Here is an 8,453-nt window from a genome sequence, read left to right on the forward strand (position 1 = left end):
AACTGTATACCTACTTTTGCACCACCCTGTGTATATATATATATATATATATATCATCATAATCATCATCATCGTTTAACATCCGCTTTCCATGCTAGCATGGAAAGCAGACGTTTAATGATGATGATGATGATGATGATGAGATATATATATATATATATATATACATATATATATATGAAGGAGTCATACCCAATGACTGATGTAGTAGCACCATAGTCAACTGTTACAAAAGTAAACGTGACACATCAGATATGAATAATTACAGAGGTATCAAATTGTTGGATCAGGTAATGAAAGTTATGGAGAAGGTCATAGCCCAACTAATTAGTGAGAGAGTTAGTTTAGGTGAGATGCAGTTTGGGTTTATGCCAGGGAGAAGCACCACTGATGCTATATTTCTGGTAAGGCAGCTGCAGGAGAATTACTTAATCAAAGATAAACCTCTGGACTTGGCTTTCATTGACATGGAGAAATCCTCTGACAAAGTCCCCGGAAACTAGGGATAGATGAGTGGCTGGTGAGAGCTGTACAAGCCATATACAGAGATGCTGTCAGTAAGGTGAGGGTTGGCAACGAGTATAGTGAAGAATTCTGGGTAGGGTCGGGGTTCACCTAGGATCAGTCCTCAGCCCCCTCTTATTCATCATAGCCCTCCAGGCAATAACAGAAGAATTCAAGACAGGATAACCTTGGGAGCTCCTCTATGCTGATGACCTTGCTCTAATAGTTGAGTCACTATCAGAATTAGAGAAGTTTCAGGTGTGGAATCAAGGTCTAGAATCGAAGGACCTAAGAGTCAATCTAGCAGAAAACCATTCTTAGTAAGTAGGAAGGCAGACAAATCACAAATCCCTTCAGGCAGATGGCTCTGCTCAATCTGTAGAAAAGGCATAGGTAGAAACTCCATAAGATGTCCCTGGTGTAAGCTATGTAGCGTTAGTAAGGGCATCCAGCTGTAGAAACCTTGCCACATCAGATTGGAGCTTGGTACAGCCTTCTGGCTTGCCAATCCTCAGTCAAACCGTCCAACCCATGCCAGCATGGAAAGCCAACATTAGATAATGATAATGATGTTGATGATGATGATTATATATATATATATATATATATATATATATATATATATATATATATATATATTTACATATATACATACACACACACGTATACACACATGTGCATATGTATACATGTATTCCTTGACAAACCGGTTTGTATTTGGTGAATGGAGTGGCTTATTAACAAATTGTAAATACACTGCTTCTGAATGTAAAGGAAATATTTTATTTTGCTAAGGTATGTATAGCAAATATTTAAATGGATTATGACTGTTGCTTGCTGCAATAATCATAATATAAAGATATGTATCACAATTGTTTGCATATATATATATACATACACACACATATATATAGACTCACACACACACAAGGGTATTCACCCAATTTTCTAGGCTGTTTTCACAGCTATCCCATGTTCAAAGTTTATTTTATTTTCTGTAAAATGCCAGCCCACTCAACACTTCTAATTTTGGTTATAAAAATGTGTGTATGTGGGTGGAGGGTAATGATATACTACAATTGGTTTAGAAAGCATGCAGTACTTGAATCTCAGTGTCACCAAGTGTTGTGGTACACAAATTGTTTTTAGTTCTGTAGTCCATTCTGTATGGTAGTTAGTGTGAGTGACTACTAGAGAGAGAAAGGGTAGCAGAGTCTGGGAAAGTAGAAAGGGTAGAAGCTGTGTAATACCTCACATAAAAGTGCCTCTCCATTGGTGCCAGAAGAAAGAAGAAGGAAGAAAGACGGATGCTCTCTGACCAGTGACCAAGAACCAAAGAGTGTGTGTGTATACAGATATACACACATTCATATATACGTACTTGTATGTATGTGGAACATTTTCGAAAAAAATTTTAATTGTCTTGCTTCTTGCAATTAGTCCTACCGAATATGATACTGCTGGGCTCAGAAATACCCTCAGAAATTTTCTATCATGTCAAGTTTTTGTTAAACAGAAATTAATTTTTTCCAAAAAATGTCCATTTTGCCATGAAATGCAATACTGAAATAAGAAATTTACACAAACCAAACAGTACTTTTTATTGTTTAACAAACATATTACACAAAATATTTAAACACACCTCTTAAGATAAACTTTTTTTGTCACACTTGAGTTTCAGCTACTCAAGTAGTGAACTTTCTCTTTGCTGCTTTGCATAAATAACTTATATCGTGAAAGTCTCTTTGTAGAGACCAGCAGTAAACAGCTATCATGTCTGTGTTCTACCTGCCTTGATACTGTAAGGAAGTGTGGTGAATTATCACGTCGGGGTCACCAATTGTAGGGAAGTGGTTATACACCATTAGGTGTACTCCGCTTCCGTACATTAAATTTCTTGAAGAAATTTCACCGGCCAGGGTGAAAGAGGGTGAAAGAAGCGGGAACGTTTGGATGTCGATGACTACGCATGCGCATGAGACTCTTCCTGTATTCCTTCCGGAACTAGTCCCTGCGCATGCATGGATAAAAACTCCAGAAATGTCGTCTGCTATAAGGCGTCACTACAATACCTAATCTCCATGGTCATGATGTCTCAGTAGAATCTTTCTCCTTGCTCATCATTTATTGCATTATAATGTCCAGGGAAGTAGTCAAGATGACTGTGCAGGAAAGTATAGATGATTTAAGAGAACAACTGAATATAAGAGGCATCATTTGTAGTATGCAAGAGAGAAGAGTGTATTAGTATGATCATGTAATGCCTATGGATAAGGACAGCTGCATAAAGAAGTGCTAATCTCTAATTCTGGAGGGAACCTGTGGAAGGAGTAAACCCAAGAAGATGTGGGATGAAGTGGTGAGAAAGGAAGATTTAAAAATTTTTAATGGGGTGGGACTTAAAAAGCTGTTTTTTTTTTGTTTGTTTTCATAATCTCTAAATAAAATGAAAACCAATTTGATTGAGAAAATTTATGAACAAAAATATTGAACTTTACACATTCCTCTACTTTTCATCATCTGTTTGATCAAAGATTTGCTGCCACATCAACTCTGCTAAATGGTCAGAAAGTATTGCAGAATGACTGGTTGCATGCATTTGAAGTTTGGTCTGTCTTCAGAATTTTTCCAAACACATGCATTCAACATTGTATTTGTAGAGCAGTATCAGCAAAAATATAAATACTGGACAAATATTTAACTAAATGAACATGCACCTCCCGAACTGTAGTGCTAATTTCAATCTCAGTTCATAACTGCAAGTTCCTCCTCTTTCTTGGTGCATTAATACTTATAGATATATATTTGTTCATTAATTGAGTAAGTTAAAAAAAAAAGTAAATAGTGTCTCAAGCTGTAGAAACCACAACACTGGTAACTTGGTTTCAATAGCATATAAGTAACTGTGATCACAACATTTATCCCTGAAACAGGATACTAATCCATTGCAGGGTTACTCATTCATAGCTGAGTGACCTGGGTAACATGAAATGAAGTGTTTTGATCAAGAACATAACACACTTCGATCTTGCAATTGTGAATGCAACACCCTGAGTTCTGGGTCATATGCCTTCATATTAATGGAGTAGAACTCATGATATTGTCCCATTTATCAATTATATAATTGGTTTCCATAGTTAATTACAAAATTAGTTTTCAACTGTCATGATACATATAAATATTCTATTTTTCTAGGTGCTGGTGCCACATGAAAAACACTGGTGCTGGGGTCACATAAAAAACAACGGTGCTGGTGCCCCATAAAAAGTAGAGGTGATGGTGCCACATAAAAATCCCCCAATACACTCTGTGAAGCAGTTGGCATCAAGAAGGGCATCCAGCTGTAGAAAATGTGCCATGACAGACAATGGAAGTTGGTGCAGCTCCTGATATTACCAGCTCCTGTCAAACCATCCAACCCATGCCAGCATGGAAAACAGACATTAAATGACAATGATGATGATAATGATCTATGTGTACGTGTGCTTGTGTTGTGTGTGTGTTGGATATAGTTAAATGTATGGATGGCTATGTATGTGGGTGCATGTATATGTTTATATATGTGTATGTGTGAGTATATACATGTATATTATATAGCATATACAGGAAATATATATATTTGTGTATGTATATATGTGTATGTGTGTGTGTGTGTGTGTATCTGGGGGGGGGGGCTATGCCAACTTATTTGTTTTGATGAAATGTAAAGGTCAATATAAATGTCAGATTGTGTTTGTTTTGTTTCGTTCTATTCTGATCACATGTATACTTTATGTTTTTATTTAACTATGCTTTATTATTGGTGTATTACATTTCATCTGATTTTATTTTATTGATTCCTTATTTTTTTGTCCTTGTATACTTTATTTTATTGGTTATATGAGAAGGATTCTTTCATTATATCTTGGTTCCTTACGGAGACGGATTGCATGCTACATTAACTAAATTGTATTGTTACAGAAATAAGCAAAAAAGCAAGTAAAAAAACGAAATACATTTTGAAAAATCACCTGAAGAGATGCATCTGCACCTATGATGCATACCAGTTGTTTACACAGCATCTCACCTGTAAGGTACCAGCATATGATGGGCTGAAACGGTTGTAGTGGTTATGAATAAAGAGTTTCATGAATTCCATTTTCTATCACTCACAGTTTTTATATAAACTCTATGGACACAAAAAAAATTCCTGAAGTAAATCCAGTGGCAAATACTTCCATACTGTTGTTGACAGCAGGTAGCTGAATACTGTGAATGGGCTTTAAAGAGCATATTACAAGGTGTATACCTGAATATGAATTATATATATATACACACACACACACACACACATATATATATATATATATATATATATATATACAGATGTGTATATATATATATATATATATATATAGGTGCAGGCGTGACTGTGTGGTAAGAAACTTGCTTCCAAACCACATGGTTCTGGGTTCAATCCCACTGTGTGACACCTTGGGAAAGTATCTTCTACTATAGCTTTGGGCCAACCAAAGCCTTGTGAGTGGATTTGGTAGATGGAAAGGAGCCCATTGTATGTGTGTGTGTGTGTGTGTGTGTGTGAGTGTGTGTGTGTGTGTGTGTGCGTGCGTGCGTGACTGTATGTTCCCCTATCATCACTTGACAACTGGTGTTGGTGTGTTTACATCTCCATAACTTAACAGTTCAGCAATGAAACTGATACCATAAGTACTAGGCTTAAAAATAAGTCATGGGGTCAAATCGTTTGACAAAACCACTTTAAGGTGGTTAAATACTATATATTCTAGGTGCTGGTTCCACATAAAAAGCACTGGTGCTAGTGTCACGTAAAAAACAATGGTGCTGGTGGCCCATAAAGAGTAGAGGTGATGGTGTCACATAAAAAGCTCCCAATACACTCAGTAAAGCAATTGGCATCAAGAAGGGCATCCAGCTGTAGAAACTGTGCCAAGACAGACAACGTTCATCTGTCTTTATGTTCTGAGTTCAAATTCCACCGCGGTCAACTTTGCCTTTCATTCTTTCTGGGTAGATGAAATAAATACCAGTTACGCACTGGGGTGAATGTAATCGACTTATCCTTTCCCCCAAATTTCAGGCCTTGTGCCTATAGAAAAAAGGATTATATGTATGTTAGTTAAATATATATATGTTAGTGGATTAGTGGTGTCTTAACAATGTTTCATTTCATTGCTATATGGTAATATAGAGCTATCTATAATTTTTTTGGTTTTTTGGTCTTTTGTCCTAGGCACACATCTGGTAGTGGGGCTCTGGTGTGGATGTTCCAAGGTTCTGACAAGCATGGAACACCCTCTTAGCCACTATTGTTCCTAAGCCTGCTTTGATCTGGAGTAGTAGCATCTGTCAGGGTCCTAGCTATAGGTTATTTAGTCTGTCACAGAATCACCTTTGGAAGAAGAGCATCCAATTGGATAGAGGGAGTTGAGGTTTTTCAGTTCTTTAACTGTTCAAATAAGAGAAGGTAACTCCATAAAAATTTTGCATCTTGCTGTCATTAGGTTGCAGGTGCTTATTATAGAACATTTAAAAATAAAGTTGAGGAAATAGACCTCTACAGAAAATCCAGAGGAAAGGACTCGAAGACAGATATGTACAGTTATATTTAACCAATGTCTAGCATCTTATGTAATTCCATGGATGTTGAGAACATACTGACTTCTCTTTACTTTATAGTGTATCAATGAATGGAGAAGTGATAAGTGTATTTTGGGTTAGGCACTTACTTCTGGAAACAGCTCAAGCACAGCAGAGGTAGCTAAGTTAACTGTATCTGCAATATCATTCATTATCAACAAAACAGCTCAATCACAGGTTTTATCAGCCAATGCCACTTAGTCTGTGACTACTTATTTCATGCATTTCTGATTTTTAATTAATTTTTTAATTGAGGCATCTTTGTATCTATGTAGTACAAACTACAAAGACTGTTTAATATGCATGTTAACATAACAAATATAAAATTATTTAATGTAAAGCTTTGTACATATATATTTAACACACTCAAACACGGAAAGACATTTGCTGTAGAACTTGTTTAAAGAAAAAACATTCTGCTTTAGATTATATGCATAAAAATAAATCAAGCTAGGCTCTTAATGGTGTCATAGAATTGTCTGACATGTTTCTGTGTAGTTATGCTTTATCAGTGACAGACATCACTTCAGCCCAATAAAATATATGTAAACAACAAAAATACATTTGCTGGCATGTGCAAAGCTTGTCAAACAGGTATTAACTTACTATAAGCATACTAAGCAGTAGCAGCTTTAGTACATAAAGCTCTTTGTTACAGCTTTATCTTATTGATACATGAAGACAGAAAAATAAGAAATATTTATTCCTGTTAACTGAAGAAATTTTCTGAATTTTTTTAGAATTAGGATGAATAATTTCTATGACAATGCATACAGCTCTCTGGCATACCATCTCCAGTCAAACCACCTAACTCATGTCAGCATGGAAAACAGACATTAAAAGATGATGATGATGGTGATGACGATGGTGATGGTTATGGTGATGATGATGATGATGTTGAATTTTACATTCCATTACATTGTAATTTTTCTTAAAATTCTTTATATTTGAATAAACTAATGTCCATAGATCGTTATCTGGATTTTTAAAAGGAAATAGATCTGAATAAATTATGTTTTAAATTTATTTTCAATTTCCCCTATATAATGCTTGTATAGTGAATTATCAGCAGTAAATACTTTTCTTCAGCAAACAATCAATTTGGAAAAACAAATTGTAAATGGACAATTTATGTGAATAAGACAGTTACCTGAATGGAAGTACTAGAATTAGAAAATTGTTACTGAATTTTACTACTGATATATGTTATTTCTGTCACAGAATTGTGTGAAATAACTGAAGCTAAATATAGCAATATTTCTATTAAATATTTTGTGATATTTGGATTCTTCATAAGTGTTTATCAAATAAATAGGAAGTTAATAAAAGACAGAAATGTTTAAAGTTATATATATATATAACATCTTGCACTATGTTCTATTTTGTGAGAAATTTGATATATTTAATTTTCTCTTTTCACCTGGAGAAAATGGCTTTTTGCGTGAAGGACCACTTTTGTTCAACAATAAAGAACACATCTGAAACAGCTGTATACACTGAAACTGTGTATTTATATATATACATACACACACACATATATAAACAATAACACAGATGGGTTGCGGTTCACTACAGCTGTTTCAGATGTGTTCTTTATTGTTGAACAAAAGTGGTCCTTCACGCAAAAAGCCATTTTCTCCAGGTGAAAAGAGAAAATTAAATATATCAAATTTCTCACAAAATAGAACATAGTGCAAGATGACCCAACCAATCAGGTTACAGCCGGGAGAGTAAATAGCTGAAGCTATTACTAAGTTTATATTAATGAAATTGTTATAGGGACCAGAATATCGGAAGGAAGTAGAGGGAGAAATAGAAAGAAAGAGATGGAGAGGGGAAAGAAAGGGCAAATAGAGGGGAAAGTATGAGAAAGTTCGCCATCTTGCACTATGTTCTATTTTGTGGGAAATTCTTTTTTCACCCGCAAGAAACAGTTTTTGTTCATCAATAAAGAATGTTGTCTGATACAGCTGTAGTGAACTGCAACCCATCTGTGTTATTGTTTATTCTTCATCTAACTTGGAAACTTCTATACATTTGGAACTGGAGTTTATAGTTGATGAATGACTTTGATGACATGTGTATTCTGTCAGTACTTGTGGATGTGTGCATAACTGGAAGGACAAATACGGATTAACTTTCGTAAGTATGTATATGCCAATATACATTGTTGGTACACAAGTGCGCCATCCCCAACTCTACTTTGGTGCTTTTACTATTTAAATACTTGATTTTTCTATCAAATCCTAAAAATTTTATTATATATATATATATATATATATATATATATA

General features: G+C 35.0%; 1 long non-coding RNA gene across 1 annotated transcript in view; it reads left to right on the top strand.

The window, feature by feature from the left end:
- The window catches only part of LOC128247017 (uncharacterized), a 58,716-nt gene extending 50,622 nt beyond the window's left edge, over positions 1-8,094 (top strand). The window contains exon 3 of the long non-coding RNA XR_008263420.1: positions 3,700-8,094. This is a non-coding gene — a long non-coding RNA (uncharacterized LOC128247017). The remainder of the gene's footprint in view (positions 1-3,699) is intronic.
- Positions 8,095-8,453: the final 359 nt, after the last annotated feature.

Source organism: Octopus bimaculoides, chromosome 2 (genome assembly GCF_001194135.2).
Source record: "Octopus bimaculoides isolate UCB-OBI-ISO-001 chromosome 2, ASM119413v2, whole genome shotgun sequence".
In the NCBI taxonomy this organism is placed as follows: domain Eukaryota; kingdom Metazoa; phylum Mollusca; class Cephalopoda; order Octopoda; family Octopodidae; genus Octopus; species Octopus bimaculoides.